Source organism: Mustelus asterias, chromosome 3 (genome assembly GCF_964213995.1).
Source record: "Mustelus asterias chromosome 3, sMusAst1.hap1.1, whole genome shotgun sequence".
NCBI lineage: Eukaryota > Metazoa > Chordata > Chondrichthyes > Carcharhiniformes > Triakidae > Mustelus > Mustelus asterias.
In genome coordinates this window covers 125540443-125558916 of record NC_135803.1, presented here as the reverse complement: position 1 = coordinate 125558916, position 18474 = coordinate 125540443, and the positions used below count along the sequence as shown (strand labels likewise).

Below are 18474 nucleotides of genomic sequence, written 5' to 3'. Positions count from 1 at the left end.
ATATCAATGGACAAAGCCTCAGAATATGGAACAAGTGTTAAACAAGTGTATGAGTTATGTGATTATAGATCTCCTGAAAGTGACTGTTCAAAAAATATAACATCGGCAATGAACAAAATGGTTTCCTTCAAATAGGGGAATCTGGACAAGGCACCTTCTTTTATGAACAAGTGGTTAGAGAGAGTGTAAGTGTCTAGTGGAGTTCAGCACAGCCTCTGGGAATACTTGGTTGTCTACAAAACGATGATTAATACTGCATCTCATCATCAGTTGATTAATGTCTAATTCAGAAAATAATCTGAATAATTCAGAACCTACACTAATATGCATATTAGTCAGAAACTCCAGAATGGAGAAATTGCAGGTTAAACAAGGCATGAGGTTAGAATAGGTACTTCCTCTTCCTCTACAATTTCTGTGTGAAAACGATTATACACAAAGTGCCGAGAGATACCAACAGTTGTGCCTAGGTCATCACAGGCTGATGAGCAGCACTTGGTGAATATCATCTGATATCCTGATAATGCAGTAATGATACAATCAGCAGAAGTCTTAACACTGGATGGTACATCTGATAAGTGTTAAGCGCTGAGAACATAGGCTAAAAATCAATACCAAGAAAATTAAATAATGGCTGTCAGGAAACAAAAATGAAATAATGCTTCTCGGAAGATACAAGGCCAAACACTAACCTAATAATTGATGGCACGATGAATGCATAGGTCAAGAAATTCACATATCTTGATCATGAAAATCAATCAGGATTGGAATTGCCATCAAGAAATCAAGAAATGAGCAGCAGCAGCAAAAATAAATATCTAACAAATTGCAAAACTGATTGGCCAACCAACTTAGTCTAACAATAGTCACGTGAAGGAAAAACTGCTGAGTCCAAGAGCTCAAAGGAAGAGCGGAAAATGCAGTCATAAAATTCAAGTACAGCTGATGCATTAATTGGTAATGTAAATACTTAAGAATGTAGCTATTGATTGATTTTTCCCTGTTTTTTCAGTGCATGTATTTTCTGAAAAAGGCAGATATCTGTGGCATGTCAAAACAGCGGTGCAAAATCTGTAAATTATTCGAGAAGTCTCGAGCATTGCCAGTGTTGCTGATGGGAATGTCAGAAAGAAGGAAATCGAAGGAAGAAAGATGCACACATTTTGGCAACACCGAGGAATTGTTCATTTAAAAAGCTCAATCAGATTGCACGACTACACTGGGTTCCAGGCGCGTTCGCCATTAAAACAACCAGCCTTCAGATCGAAATTGACACTTAAAATTCTCAATCCTTATCAATTTTAGCAACAATTGATTCACTGAAATTGATCAATAGCAGACTTCATTAAGTCATTTTAGAGGTGCAGCGTTACTTCCAATAACTGCAGAAACATTTTGGTGGCCATTTTAAAGTCGATACAGAGTGAAAACACACAGTAAATTGAAGAGCCAAGCAAAAATAGCACTGCATTTGAAAAAGAGCTGTTTAAAAAAAAACTGTGTTTCCATCAAATAGGGCTAAATCCTTTCTACAAATGTATTTCCTGCTTTCACAATTAAATAAGTTCGCAATTTTTTGCAGACTGATGCACTTCAAAGAAGCCAGAGAGGTGCTAGGTGCTGAACAGTTTCAGTGGAGTAGAGAAACTGCAAATCACAGTGAAGAGCTTCTGCATCCAATGGTTACCATGTACCCGAGTTATGATAAGCGTGACTAAATTGCTCTCTGGTGCATGCTTCTGTTATTTCTGTGGTCCTGTGGACCTTTATAATCTTGTTGATTAGGAAATATTTGAATGATTCTTATTGGTAACCATTTTTCAGACTGTGTATTAAGATTTAGTTTCAATATTCAAGTTTAAAATAATTTAGCAACATCAAAAAAGATGCCTTTGAAAATGTACTGCAAATGTTTTGGACACCAGAGTTCATTGCAGTGCTTCTCCCCTCCAGCTTTATGCTGCAGTAATATTAATGATATCAGGCACCCCTTCTGTTCCATTTTGAAATTTTCCTTAAATCATTTTAATTAGCTTTAAATCAATCCAACCGCAGCTGATCCCAGAGGCTGTGACTCCATTATCACCACACCTCCTCCCACCTACTATCTCCCTTTCTGCTTCTAAAGCTCCCGGGTAGTGTGCACTTGGAAACCTTGGAGAAACTGTCTATTCCACAGACACAGAATAATTTAATTGCCTCTGCTAATTGGCTTGTATCCTGACATGTTGAGAAAATGGCCCATTTATTAGTTTGCAACTTCTTTTGTAACTCGGATGCAAATGAAAGGTTTGTGTGACAACCTTTCCAAAACAGATTATTGCAGATGACACGGCTTTTCCTGGATTCTAACAAAGCTCTTCTCACATTCAGTTGAAAATATCATCAAGGTCATCAGCTGTCGGAACTCAAATATTTGTCTACGGATATACATAATCAAAAAAGAAACATATGATCAATTGTGAACTTGCACTATATGATGCACCCATCAATTGAGCAAAGACTAGTTTGTATGCAAGAACAAATAGGCTTGTATTAGCAAAAGACTTGGAGCACACCCTTGCCGATGAACTGGTCCAGACTGAGGCAGGGGGGTGGGGAGCAGTCGCCTTTATACCTGGACCAGTGGGGGGGAGGAGTCTCGGGTAGGGCCTGCAGGGATGTGTCCAGGCATGTCACATATACAGGTAATAAGCTAACAGTGGTTTACCACATTCACCCCGTTTAAAAAAGAGTCCGGCGGGGGTGAGATGGGTGGAACGATATTTACAGAATTACAAATTTAGTCTCTCTGGGGGCTTGATCTGCCGCTGTGACCGCCGTAGTGCCGGTTGTGGTGTCGGTTCAGGTGGCCGCGGTGTTGGTTCAGGCGCCAGGTCGTAGTTGCTCGAGTCGTCTGTAGTCCCTTCAGATTGTCGGGTGCGTGGTGGCGGCTCCTGGGGCTCAGGCGTGCTGTATACGGGGGCTAGGGGAGCGTGCTGTGGCCCTGGTGCTGTATGGACAATGTTGGGGGTGTGGGGTTGTGGGTCGTAGTGGTCCCTGGGGGTGCCAGGTCTCGAATAGAGACCATGTCCTCCCGCCCGTCGGGGTACGCCACATAGGCATATTGGGGGTTGGCATGGAGGAGTTGGACCCTTTCGACCAGGGAGTCCGACTTATGGGTCCTCACATGCTTCCGCAGCAGGACACGGCCTGGGGACGTCAGCCACGATGGTAGCGAGGTCCCCAAGGAGGACTTTCTGGGGAAAACAAACATTCTTTCATGAGGGGTAGCACTGGTAGCTGTGCAAAGGAGTGATCTAATCGAGTGTAGTGCATCAGGGAGGACCTCTTGCCAGCGGGTGACTGGAAGACCTTTAGATCTCAGAGCTAGTAAAACGGCCTTCCACTGGGCGTAATACGAGAAGAAGCCCAGGTATCTCCTCAGTGCTTTGAGGCTGGTGGGGAGGGGGAGTTCCAGGAGGGGACACATGCGGTCGGGATCGGGACCAATGACCCCGTTTTCCACAACACAACCAAGGATGGCGAGGCGGTGTGTGCGGAATACGCACTTCTCCTTAGGTCAGATTTAGGAGTGTGGCGGTGTGGAGGAATTTGTGGAGGTTGGCGTTGTGGTCCTGCTGAACATGGCTGCAGATGGTGACGTTATCCAGGTATGGGAAGGTGGCCTGCAGCCCGTTCTGGTCTACCATTCGGTCCATCTCATGCTGGAAAACCGAGGCCCCGTTGGTGACGCCGAAGGAGACCCTAAGGAAGTGATAGAGGTGGCCATCCGCCTCGAAGGCAGTATATTGGCGGTCCTCTGGGCGGATAGGGAGCTGGTGATATGCAGATTTTAAGTCGATGGTGGAGAACACCCGATATTGCGCAATCTGATTAACCATGTCAGTTATGCGGGGAAGGGGGTACACACCCAGCTGCGTGTATCGGTTAATGGTCTGACTGTAGTCACTGCCCATGCGATGTTTCTCCCCAGTTTTAACAACTACTACTTGGGCTCTCCAGGGGCTGGTTCTGGCCTCAGTGATCCCCTCCCCGAGGAGCTGTTGCACTTCGGACCTGATAAAAACTCTGTTTCCAGCACTGTACCGTCTGCTCTTGGTGGCGATGGGCTTGCAATCGGGGGTGAGATTTTCAAACAGTGAGGGAGGGGTGACTTTAAGGGTCGAGAGGCAGCAGTTGGTGCACGGTGGGCGATCTAAGAACTGCTGATTGCAAACGGAGAGCGGGGGGAAAGGCCCATTATACTCCATGGTGACGCTCTTAAGGTGACTCAGGAAATCTAGCCCCAGGAGTATGGCAGCACAGAGTTGTGGCAGCACGAGGAGCCTGAAAGTTTTGTACGCTGTGCCCCGTACAGTCAGGGTCGCCACGCAGTACCCGAGGTCATCCACTGAGTGGGACTTTGAAGCCATGGAGATCGTTTGCTTCACTGGCAGTACTGAAACGGCGTAGCGACTCACTGTGTTCGGGTGAATAAAGCTCTCCATACTCCCACAGTCAAACAAACAGTTTGTAATACGACCGTTTACCTCGATGTCCATCATGGACCTGGCGAGTTGGTGAGGCCTGGATTGGTCCAGCGTAATCGACGCCACCGTTGGATTTTGCGAGTAGTCGGACGCGGCTGACGGCATCCAAGATGGCGGCCCGCACGGCCCACACGCGGCTGATGGCGTCCAAGATGGCGGCCCGCACGGCTCACACGTGGCTACTGGCTCCCAAGATGGCAGCCCCCGCGGGTTGCACGTGGCGCTACTGGGCTTGGAGGTCGATTTCGCTCTGCATACCTTCATGTAATGGCCCTTCTTTCCACACCCGGAGCAGATCGCATCCTTCGCCGGGCAGCGTTGTCGGGGGTACTTCCCCAGGCCGCAGAAGTAGCACTTCGGGCCTCTGGAGACTGCCGCAGCGGTCGGATCATTGGTGGGACGTGGCGTGGCGTAGGCCTGCGGCCCTCCCAAGTACAGAGGTGGTGGTGGCCGCGGTGTCCACGATGCACCCCCGTGGTCGGGGGTGTAGGCCTCGGCATTACGGAAGGCCACCTCTAACGAGTCGGCAAGCGCCACAGTCTTTTGTAGGTCCAGCCCACCCTGTTCCAGCAGTCGTTGTCGGATATAGTTTGACCTGATACCCATGACATAGGCATCTCTGATTAAGTCCTCAGTGTTTTGGGCGGCTGTTATGGTCTTGCAGTTGCAGGCCCTGCCAAGTGCTCGCAACGCACGCAGGAATTGATCACCCGATTCTCCTGGCTGTTGTCTGCGAGTAGCCAGAAGATGTCTGGCGTAGATTACATTAGTCTGTTTGTTGTACTGGTCTTTTAAAAGTTCGATCGCATCCTTGTAAGATTCAGCGTCTCTAATTATCGAGAATACTTGATCGCTTACCCGGTCGTGGAGCACGTGTAGCTTGTCGGTTTCGGTCCGGACGACGGAGGAGGAGGTGAGGAAAGTTTCGAAACAGCGCAGCCAGTGATCGAAGCTGTTAGAGGCTCCTACAGCTTGAGGGTCCAGTTCGAGTTTGTCTTGTTTTAGTATCTGCTCCATCCCAAAACTTTTGCTAATAGAATTGATGCACCATCAATCGAGCAAAGACTCGTTTGTATGCAAGAACAAATAGGCTTTTATTAGCAAAATACTTGGAGCACACCCATGCTGATGAACTGGTCCAGACTGAGGCAGGGGGGTGGGGAGCAGTCGCCTTTATACCTGGACCAGGGTGGGAGGAGGAATCTCGGGTAGGGCCGGCAGGGATGTGTCCAGGCATGTCACATATACAGGTAATAAGCTAACAGTGGTTTACCACACTATACACACTCGACACATCTCTGAAGCAGCAGGAAATCCAAACACTATTTTGGATGGTTTAAGTGAAGCCATTACAATCCATGCAAACAGCACAGGAACTCAAATATATGTTAGGGTTTTGCTGTCTAGAAAATAGGCTCTGAAAACACTTTTTATTAAAAATGAAGGAAGAATAATCCCCTCCTATTTCAGACTGTCCTCCATGTGACCATTCTACCTGGGGCCAATGTACAAAATGTCCCACAGAGCAGAACCAATGCACAGCAACTTAACAGTCATTTTAGAATTAAAACCTTCAATGCTGTTGTACCCAATGAATCTTACTTTTGTGCCTAAACATGCTGGTGAGATGCTTGGACACAGGATGAATTAAAATAGAGAACTATTGGCATAGAATTGCAGCACATTGGAATGTCAAGCTGCTTCTGTATATAGTGTCACACTCCAGGACATTGCTCCAGATGAACGCTGAAAAGGAAAGCAAATGCTTTCATAATGTTACACCACATTAGCCTTTAACTGCTTAATGGCACCTATTTTTCTATGCCACAATGAGGGGAAACACCACCGTAGAATAATTTAATACTACTTGGCTGTCAATGTTGAGCCTCGTTATTACCAAGTACAGGGATAAGATTCAATGATATCACAGATTGCCTTACCCACCAACTTGCACTCATGCTGGCTGTGGAACCTTGCAGAATTATTCTCGGCATTCCCACATTCAAATATATTTAGTGTGCTAAGCGTATTCCACCCTCAGACACAAATTACGGCCCTCTATTAGCATGCAGTTCTGGGGGATTAATGTATCGGTTTGTGTACAAAGCTGGCTATCAAAGTATTGACCAGGGTGACTGGGAAGGTTATGACAACAGCTTGCATTGATGTAATGACTGTAATGTGGTTTGCTTCCCTGTCGCCCAACATTTGTTAACAGCTGTATGTGAATAATGCCCGAGGTGGATACTGAATTTGCTAAACAGCCGATAACTTTGTTTTTCTTTGAAAAGCTGATATATTTTATGAAAGTGAGATGTTCTTGTCTACTCATGCCATATGTGCAACACTTAAAATAGCAATTTGCAGATCCTGCCTTTTCCCTTCCTGACACTCAAAGGACGAATTGTCAACTTGCACTATGGTACTGGGTCTGTTTGTGTTAAAATACTCAAATATATTTTCCAGCTTCTTGGACGCCAGAAAAATGTTTCATGAAACTTTATGAGATGAACCTCCATCAATGAACATAAAAGCACAAAAGAGCCTACTTTTTTCTCAGCTGGGTGTCTAATACACAATGAAACCCATCACCAGACAAGAATCTCCAACCCACACTGTTGAGAGTTCATGGTGGATCTTCTGCTTCCTGGATAGTCATTTGCATTTTTATCCACAGTAAAGTACAGGATGGCAACAGCAAAGATTTATACACCTCCCAAATAATATTGCTGAGTTTACCCATTGAAAACAATCTGGTTTGTCACCACAGAGGACTGGAACTGCCAGGATGTCAAATCCTCAGTCGGGGCGGCATGGTGGCACAGTGGTTAGCACTACTGCTTCACAGCGCTAGGGACCCGGGTTCAATTCCTGGCTTGGGTCACTGTCTGTGTGGAGTTTGCACATTCTCCCCGTGACTGTGTGGGTGCTCCGGTTTCCTTCCACATTCTGAAAGAATGTTAGGTGTGTTGACCCGAACAGGTGCCGGAGTGTGGCGACTAGGGGAATTTCACAGTAACTTCATTGCAGTGTTAATGTAAGCCTTACCTATGACTAATAAATAAACTTTACTTTTTACTTTAGGTGACCCTGGTGAAAACTCAACACCAAGAAGCCCTCTGTCGGGACTGCTTTCCTGTTCTATTTTGTTTCGTTATTTTAAACAACAGAGTACACTGATCTGAAACAATCACAGGTTCAGGTCTTTAACTAGCTCATGTTACAAGAAACCAACTGTCAAATCATACCACAAGATTCCAGTATGAATATACGATCCTTCACCTTTGAGTTCACAATTTATTAAGAACTCAGGTATATCACTTTGCAGTGAAAGCATGACCGAGATATCAATCGCTTCAAGTTAAGAGGTGGTTTTCCAGGAACCTATCTACTATGTAAAATGGGGTGTTCTCATACAGTAGTTTACTCAAAACCTTTGATTTCCAAATCAAAAGACAAAAGACACAAAGTGCAGTATATATCAATAAAAAAGAAGATAAACTGATTTCCTCTCCGTCTCTCCCAATGATTCTGTTACTAGTGTCGTATGATCCATATGCTCTTCACTCACTTTAAACTGAATAACATTCCCAGACCTGGGCAGCACACTGGCACAGTGGTTAGCACTGCTGCCTCACGATATCAGGGACCGGGTTCGAATCCAGCCTTGGGTGACTGTCTGTGTGGAGTTTGCACATTCTCCCCATGTCTGCGTGGGTTTCCTCCGGGTGATCTGGTTTCTTCCCACAGTCCAAAGATGTGCGGGTTAGGTTGATTGGCCATGCTAAATTGCCCCTTAGTGTCCCATGATGTGTGGGTTAGAGGGATTAATGGGGCAAATACATAGGTTTAAGGAGATAGGACTTGGGTAAGATACTCTGTTGGAACATCGGTGCAGACTCAATGGGCCAAATGGCCTCCTTCTGCACTGTGAAGATTTGATGATTCTATGACAGCTCCTTAGCCTTATCCTAGGCCTGCTTCTCAAAGTATCTTTGAAAGCTATTTTAACTCAATGTGTGTTGATCCCGTAAACAGCTCAAGATATTGAGATACTACTGTTCACGGCTAGTGTCCCACACACTGCATGGGAAAGCTTAGATCCCCTGTAAACGACAGTCACGAGACCACCATTAGTCGATTGACAAGTACAGGTTTGAACAGTTCTCAGGTAAACAGCAGCCTCTAACAACTCCACCTGGACAGCATACCTTACTAAACAAAGTCTGAGTGTATTGCCAGTGTTTTGTTAGCCACCACATGGACACAGTAAAGTTAAAGTTAAAGTTTATTTATTAGTCACAAGTAAGGTATACATTAATACTGCAATGAAGTTACTGTGAAATTTCCCTAGTCGCCACACTTTGGCGCCTTTTTGGGTCAATGTACCTAACCAGCACGTCTTTCGGACTGTGGGAGGAAACCGGAGCACTTGGAGGAAACCCACTTTATCAGACTGAGTAGTTGCTCTACCAGTTGGCCTCTTTTAAGGGGGTAGTTGCTCTACCAGTTGGAGTTACAGAGTTTCCACTGCAATTCCCTCCCTACAACGTACTCAAAGCAGGCATTACAGTCTGGTCATATGAGCAGGTGGTCTCTCACCCATACTCCAAGTAATATTTTCCAAATAGCTCTATCGTCATAAACATCATATCAGATATAAGAGTCATAATTTGATGGAAGGATCAATGCAGAACATCTTGTAGTGTAGCAGCCTCTGTTACATTTTAAATTTCAAAATTAAATGCACATCAGGTTTATTGACAAATGCGTCAATGATTAATTTAGGTGTTTATGCACAGAGCACTGGCAAAGTGATAAACCCACTACAAGCTTCCAGTTCTCATTCTCTGTAACCATTTCCCAATTTACCACATTCAGAATCAAACTAAATATTTATCTTTGATTAAGGCTGTTTTTTTAATGTAATAGGGTGATTCATGCTGAATATTTGTGAAAAATAAAAGCAGAATTGGTAATGATTGCGAAACGATGCATTAATGTAAATGCAGAGTATTTGCTTCCTGTGGAGAGAAGCTCTTTTATTCTTATTCATCTTTCTTCCTGAAGCAATTTTCTTGATTGTGGTATAGAAGCATGAATACTTTTTAGAAGTTAATTTCTCTGAAGGACGAGGGATAACTAAGTAAATGGTCGCACAAAACACAACTTTCACTAGTTCCGTGTAAGTAGAACTGGATTGATTCATTAGCCATCTTAAATGCACCACAGGTTAAAGAGGATTCATTACTTGCCAATAACTATTGACCAACGACAATCAAAAAGCACAGAGGATTTATTGGTGATATATTATAGACATGTTTTTTACAACAAAGATCTTTACAACTCAAATGTACCTCAGCTATAAATATTGTTAAAGATTTTCTCCCAGGGCAAATTGCCACCCACTTTGATTACTCACTAAAAATGTTAACACAGTAACAGGCTTTATCAATTGGATCACTTACACATCAGTATTATGATATCTTTTCTTTCCTTTTAACGGTGCCTTTGAGCTGCATTTTGCCACTGAAGCCAAGAGAGGTTTGGAAGTGGGCAAGGCAGCAATTTCTTGCAACTTGCTGGCATTCTGGAATGCTGCTGTGATCCCATCACTGGCCCATTTTCAGGGAGGTGACTTCTGGAGGGTGATGGTCACCCGCCCGCCAATGATGGCTAGCAATTTAGGCCAATTAACGTCCAACTTATTCTTCACACATGCCTGGGTTTTTCTCTCAAAGGCAGGCTAGGAGAGGGCCAGAGATGCATTCTGCAGAGCAGTCCAGCATGGATCTGCTGGTTTGCGAGGGCCACAATTGCAGCCTCTGCCATCCAGCAAATGGAATCTCCATCCACAATGATGGCCTGGTAGATGAAGCGACATTATTTAGTTGAAAGTTCCGTCAGAGGTCACCTCCATATTGAGGTGCGCTCGCAGTCTCCAACCTGCCTTAGCAGCATCCACCTCTCCCGATGGGACTACGTAGGAACATAGGATTTAGGAGCTGCAGCCCAGGCTTCAGTGCTGCTGATTCTCTGTTTGGGTCTGCAGAATTGAGAGCTGACCCATCATCCTTAATTGGACGACAATCTAGGCTGTGGTTAATTAGGAGGCCACCACCCAAAAGATCACAGAATCAAAGAATATGATTGTAGAATCCCTACAGTGCAGAAGGAGGCCATTCAGTCCATCAAGTCTGCAGCGACTCTCCGACAGAGCATCTTACCCAGGCCCTATCCCAACAACCCCCCAATATGTATCCCGCTAATCCCCCAAACCTACATATCTTGGGACAGTAAGGGGTAATTTAGCATGGCCAATGCACCTAACCTGCAGATCTTTGGACTGTGGGAGGAAACCGGAGCACCCGGAGGAAACCCACGTAGACACAGGGAGAACGTGCAAACTCCACACAGACAGTGACCCAAGTTGGGAATCGAACCCGGGTCCCTGGCGCTGTGAGGCAGCAGTGCTCACCACTGTACTACCCGAAGATGATTTAACGAATTTCACTGCCGCAAGTACAGGCTCAGGAATACTATTCAGTTCAGGGGCAGTGTCCAGACAGTGTCAGCTGCATGCCTTGGGAGACAAGTTGGGTTTCAGGTTGTTCTGCCCTCATGCCACATGTATGGGCTTACTTTGGGGTGGGGTAGGGTGGAATGATTCAGGCTTAGAGGCCTGATAATGAGATGATAACGTATTCAAATGCTGCTCCCGAAGTTGAACGTCAGGAAACATATCCATTCTGACTTGAAAGAACTAAATGGATTGAATTGTGAATTACTTGTTAGAATAATGTGTGGTGTGAACCACAGTACAATGCACATGCCAGATCATTCTGCCAGACAGTAGAGTCATAGAGGTTTACAGCATGGAAACAGGCCCTTCGGCCCAACTTGTCCATGCCGTCCTTTTTTTTTAAACCCCTAAGCTAATCCCAATTGCCTGCATTTGGCCCATATCCCTCTATACCCATTCTACCCATGTAACTATCTAAATGCTTTTTAAAAGACAACATTGTACCCGCCTCTACTACTACCTCTGGCAGTTTGTTCCAGACACTCACCACCCTCTGTGAAAAAATTGCCCCTCTGGACACTTTTGTATCTCTCCCCTCTCACCTTAAACCTATGCCCTCTAGTTTTAGACTCCCCTACTTTTGGGAAAAGATATTGACTAATCAGTACTGATCAAGTACTGTGAACAAACATGGTGCTCTTTATCTTTAACCACTGATCTGGTCTAATATGACATAAGGAGATAGTCTCAGACATCTTTATGTCAAATCTAGAATCTTCTCCAGAGAAAAAAAAATGCATAATTTTCCCTACAAGTTGTGTATTTTGTAAAGTTCATGACCTTCCTGGAAAAAGTTTTCAGGTGTATTGAATAAGATGGAAAAATTATGACAGGAGCAAAACTGTAACACTATAAGGTTTTGGATACAGGAAAGTGGATAAAGTATTTTGCATACGAAGAACAAAACTCCAAAAAGAGTCTAAAGCCAATTTCACTAAACTAACCTTCAAGCAAGCGTCAACCCAATCTGCAAGAAAGTTTGAAAATATTAATGTGCTGTTGAAGACTAAATGAAAATTTATCCATATGCAGTCTTATTGCAACTGCTCCTCAGGGCAACAGATGACAAAATTGCACTGAATAAAATGTTCTTCTATTTTGCATCTACTGACAGTAAACTGTTGCCAGAATGACAGCGAAGACCTGTTTATAGATAAACTTTCTGATTTTTAAAGCCCATTAAATCCAGTTATTGCTTCCCAAATTAAGATTAAACCAGATAAAATCCGGAAACAACACTGCATACCACAGCTGTCATATAATACACACCGTCCATTTCCCAGTTAGGATTTTTAACAGGTATCAGGATTATACAGCAATTTTTCAGCCTTTATCAAAAAGATGGCTGAAGAAAATGGCACAAATTAGCACTGTATTTTCTGAAGACTAAGGTGTTTATTAATTAATCAAATTATTTTTTTGTTCCTTGTAAAATTGTATTGTTAATTAAGCCTGAAGTATCTTTATTTTTGTAGTTTTCTATTCTACTTTTGACCCTCTAAAAAACCATGCAGCTGATTCCACCCAAATTGTTTGATCTGAATTTGGCCAAAAGAACTAAATAAATTATAAAAATCAGATTGATAGGCAAGAATAGGGTAGGTCAAATTATCATAAGAAATAGTAACCCATGACTACTACAAACTTAATTTATTAAACATGAATTTCAGTATAATGTCCACAATAATGACACGCTGTGGCATCACTGTCAATGTTCATTTCTTTATCTTACTAATTCTATCAGTTCATCGCGTATATCGACTGTATCTTTTAATCAGCATAGAAAATCACCCACCAAAATAAACCGTGACAGATTCACTTTGCATTAGTCTAATTAAACCTGAACAATGTAATAGATGTATGAATATTAATTGTGTGTTACACAATAACACAGCAGGATGTTTATGCTCCTAATTTTGCACAGCCACTACAAACAATTAGTTTACTAATAAAAGTACGTCGATAATGAAGGAAAGCAGTTCTAAACATGAACAGAAAGACCACCTACTCCACTTCGAACTGTTTCATCAATATGCAGCACCGTTGTGTGAAGCAGCTTAATTCTTCTGAGAGGAAAAGAAAAAATTAATTTGGCCTAAAGAGGAGTTCGGCTCAAATACAAGTGAGCCTGAATCTACAGGACCTGGCTGGGGAGTGAGAATTAATTAAGTCTGCAGGAGCATTGGACTTGGAGTATAGCAGGCATGCCAACCCCGGTGTTTCTAGGCACAGCTAGAGTGTCAATCTTTGCTGAAAATAATCAAAGTGAACTGGCCCCTCTTCCCTCTCATTCCCACTCCCCCGCACTCCTACCTGGTTCTTGACATGAGTCCCAGCTTACAATATACAGCAATGGCATTAAAGACAGAGGGGTTTGGTGCCATTTTTGGTTGGACTTGGGTAGCTGTGGAGGGTATGTTGCTGAAGTGCAGTCCCAGAGGAGGAGCATTTGCTTTGTGGGCGGGACATCTGCTGCCTTCTCTTAGGGTGACAGCATGCCAGAATATCCTTTACTCACTTATCCAGTGTCCTTGCCAATGCCACAAGCATAGCTGAGCCAGACTGCCTTGGACCAAGCTTAGATGCTGTAGACTGTAAACTTCTTGAGGTTGCCTACCATATACATCTCAAACATCCTGAAGGCTCAGAAGCCTTCCCTGTTCCAAGCTGTAGCCACTGGGAAACACTGTGGAGTACTATGACTTGCAATCAAGCATGCAGTAGAGGGTTGCATAAGGTTAATTCTGGTTTCTTTCAGTTCACTGTTGCTCAAATTTCAAGTGAATTGCTGCAGTGAAGTTTCTGTTTTAATTATTTGGTGTTGATGTTCATATTTGAAATCAGTTGAGGAAAAGATTCATGAGGCTGGACTGTCGGAAGGAAATCGAATGGTGGCAGTGCAGAAGTAGTCCTCTTGGATCAATTGCGGGCTGCCAACTCGGGAAACCAGGACCACAGGTGGTTGATGCTGCTTCTGCTCTTCCACTGCTTCATGTTGCATTGTATTGCAGCAAGAAATACATCTCCTTGAATTGAAAGCTACATCCTTTAAGAGATTTTGCTCTTTAGTGTCTTCCATTGCCTTTCAACCATAGTTGTCCCTGCTGGTGAGCAGTGACTTGGGACCATGGACGTCAGTTCCATTCAGTATTACCTTCTTGACCTTTAATTTTTACACTAGGTCCTGATCATTTTACTGCAATGTTGCTGAATAAACCCTTGCCTCTTCAATATAGAATTGCAAAGTTTAGCCTTGTTCTGAAGTCCACTGGTCAGTCAATTGTGCAGGAGTGTATGATTTATTCTTGCCACTGCAATCAGTCAGGTGTATTGTTGAAGCTGCATATCAATGTTTAAAGTGGGCAGTCACTTATAGTGGCAAAGGAGTGATATCCATTATCGATTTGCATAAACGGCAATCTAAAAGTTTCTGGTTATAGGATCTTAAATCCTCTGTATATTCCAGACACAAAGAGCTATGCTTACTCACGACCTCATGGCTCATGCACTATGCAGCAGATTTTTTCCAATAACGACTGAGCAAAGCAAAACAAGAAATTTGCTACCTTTCCAGTTAATTTGTGCTGAAGGTAAATCAGCTGCAGTAATCTACAGCTTTGAAAAGATAGGCGTCTGGTAATACCAGGATATTGCTTATTATGCAACTTTCAACTGTGACATTTATGTCTCCTTGACTGCAATTGAAATTAAGCTACTTCCAAATGAAGAATATATATCTCAGCTACATGAATACACTTTAATCCCTTAATTGAAACAGATTAATTCACTTGTTGAATCATTGTTCTTTGAAATAAAGTTAGTAATGTCCAGATGTATAATCATCTGCAATCTGAGCACATCTGTTCTCTTTCAGGTACTGAGAAACCTGCTGTGTTTTTTCAGCATTGCTTTTATTGATGTTTCAACTATCTTAGTACATGCTGCTGCATGAATTTTAACAGTCCTCTCTCTGAAAGTCTATGCAGAAAAACCCTACAGTCCCTCCACTGCAGCATCGGACTATTTTTTAAAGAAAAATTATGCCAAGGTTTTTGTTACGACAACTCTTTCTGGAAGTCCACTGTAAGAAATGATTACTCTTCCAAGAAAACCTTCCTGATATGTTGTCCAAAACTTTCTTACAATAAATGTGAATCCGTGGCCTTTACTCTCAATTTAATTTGATGCAATTTTTCATGTTGTTTGCAATCTTACAAACCTCGAAACAATTAACTGTCATTACCCTGGGGAAGGGATGGCCTAGTGGTATTATCATTTGACTATTAATCCAGAAACTCAACTAATGTTTTGGGACATGGGTTCAAATCCTGCCACGGCATTTGAATTTTTAAAAAATCTGGAATTAAGAATCCACTGATGACCAGTCGGCTCAGGGTGAGACAGCCACATACAACACATGATTACATCTACCTCCGGCCTTTCGCAGTGGGTCTGCCTTCTCTATACTCTCCTACAGTTCCAAGCACTGTGCCTGTCCCCATCCTCACCACTCCCTTTATGATTCTTTCCATGACAATGAGCCATCAGATGAAGCAATAGGAGCAGTCAAGGTGGCCAAATGCAGAGGCACTGTGAAGTGCAAGGGAGAGAGTGAGAGGGACAGTGAGAGCGAGGAGAGGGAGCAAAAATGGAAAGAACAGAGAAAAGAAAGAAAAAGATTCCAGGAATTCAGGGGAGTCACAGATCAACATCTCCAGATGTATCTCAACATACAGCTGCATAAAGTTCCCCAGTTGCAATGACATCTGAAACCCAAATATTTGCTATTCAGAAAGCAACAATCCAATCTGACATTCATGGCCTTCAGTGCCCAAAATATCTTAGTAGATAGTCAATCGTCGAAAAACCCATCTGGTTCACTAAGGTCCTTTAGGGAAGGAAATCTGCTATCCTTACCTGGTCTGGCCTACATGTGAGCCCAGAGCCACAGCTAGTGGTTGACTCTCAACTGCCCACGGCAACTAGGGGTGGGCAATAAATGCTGGCCAGCCAGCGATGTCCATGTCCCACAAATGAGTAAAAAAAAGCTTTCTCCTTCCAAGGCTGAAAAGCTCAGCTTACTCCCATTTTTCCTCATATCTCAAAATTTTAAGATCAGGGAACTGCTTTGTGCTTCATCTCTGCACTGTCTCCAACGTCTGAAAAGTCTCCTTTGTGACTGAGCGACCAAACTGGACATAGTTCTCAGGATATGATGGAGTCAGAACATTATACTGTTTGACCACAGCATTCTACTGTTTAGACAATGTAGTGCAACGTGGTATTGGCTTTATGGATTTCTGCTTCATATTGATTCGATATGTCAAGCGGGTTAGTCAGGTAGAACATTCTTCTTCTGAATCTATAATTTCTACTGTTTGTTAGACTAATCGTGGCTGCACAATCCTCAAGTTTATTACTGCTAATCAATTGCAATAATTTACATGGGATTGAAATATGACTAATGGGTCTGTAGGTTATCATCATTTTTGAATATTGACAGCGTATTATCCACTTTCCAATCAACTAGTACAGCCCGAGTTCAATGGCACCCTCCATCATTGTCAATGTCTCACAAGTTTCTTTCCCAGTCTCTCTCAGCACCCTATGTCTATAGGGTCTATACGAAGGGATTTATTTATTTTGAGCTCTTTCAGCCTCTCCGGATCTCCAGGTCTATATCCAAGTGACTGATTTTATTTTGGTTATCCCTGCCAGTTAGCATCGCACTGTGTGCAAGTTCAACATGAAGCCTGTGAAGCACTGCAAGATGAAGAAATCTACATGACTTGCAGGACACAAATTTACATGCATTATTCACGACTTGCCATGTTGCCGGTGTGCGCTTTTGTTGCCAGTGCAACCTCCTTTCCCAATATGATGGGCAGCACAGTTCTGGCCAGAAATATGAGTCTTATTGGGTGTTCAGCTTAGCAGGAAGAGAATGAATGATCTCATCTGCTCTGCCAAGCTAAATCTCCTCTCTCTCAGCTCACACTCTGGTCCACAGGGATCTCACATACTCCCAACACATGGGACATCATCACAGATTCTCTCACACACATTTCTACATCTTCAACTCTTGTCACATCTTGCATGTGTTGCATCGTCAGTCCTTACAGAGGTCCACTCAGCACGACACAGAAGACAGGCAAGCTTATCATCTGCTTTGGCATTTCTCCAGCTCACAGTCTGTCCCTTTGTCTTCATGCAAGACAGGATCACCCACAACGCGAGGGAGAGATTCCAGGCAGGAGGGGCAATGCCAGAGCTCAGGGCATTCACCTCCTTTGAAGAGCAGGCAGCAGAGTTGGCTGGCAAAGACAGGGACCGTTCCTGTGCCAAAGGTGACATTAATATCTCCCAACAAAGCAGTGAGACTCCATTCAGTCGTCTTTGCCCACCAGCCGACTGAATACTCTTTCATGTCAGTGACTATCCAGCCAATCACTAATTATCTCCTCTCTATATTACAGCCAGCACACCAGAGGAGATACACTGCCAGCTAGCCCATCAGACCCAGCCCCCAGACCATCTCAGATGGGAATCATGAGAACCCATGAGATGTAGAGCCTCACCACGTTCACCTGCACCCTCCAGCAGTACAGAGACACACACCTCGGTGGGACCTAGTTCTAGAGCAGGTTCAAGGTCACCATGTGGTGAGTACAACACAGATTCGGATCCGCAGCAGATAGAAGCAGTGACGGCCAAGGTTACTGACACTTGGAGGACTGCTGGAGGCCAGGCTCTTGCTGAATCTGAGTCCAATGACGAGCCTCTGGAATCGGCCCTAGAGAAATGTTGGCACTCCAAAGACAGACTGGGTCACAGCAGGCAGGGTTGTCAGAGGCTAAGAGCAGATTAGAGCAGAGGATGAGGAATCCTTTCATATTCTGTCTGATGTTGTGACACCAACATGTCACCACTAGAAGTGAGGCGACCACCATGGATATCCAGGTCCAGCATAATGCTCAGTCTCTGCAGTGTTAAGCATGAGGACTCTGCATTATCGCTTTGTCATGAGTGGGATCCATTAGTGGCTATGTGGAAAGGGGGGGGCGGAGCACCTCAATCTGCTTCCAGAAGCCCCCTCTCCTCAAGGAGTCAGGAAGGGAGCCCTCAGGCACTCACGGGGTGGAGGAGGGTCAGCTGGACACCCTAGGGCAATCCATACAGGATTCTCCGGGGTTGTCTAGCCGCTTCAAGTCCCCTTTGCCTGTGACCCGAGCAATTTCTCAGGTCAAGGTGGGCACACCTGCCCCACAGCAGGATGCCCACCAAGAGTATCACAGACAACAGGGCATAGCAGCCAGTAGGCTGCCTCCACCTCTGCTGCAGATGGTGGGGTTGCACCTA

General features: G+C 44.1%; 1 protein-coding gene across 9 annotated transcripts in view; it reads right to left on the bottom strand.

Moving 5' to 3' along the window:
- fhit (fragile histidine triad diadenosine triphosphatase) overlaps nt 1-18474 on the bottom strand; it is a 1076873-nt gene that overhangs the window by 62042 nt on the left and 996357 nt on the right. The window lies entirely within an intron of this gene.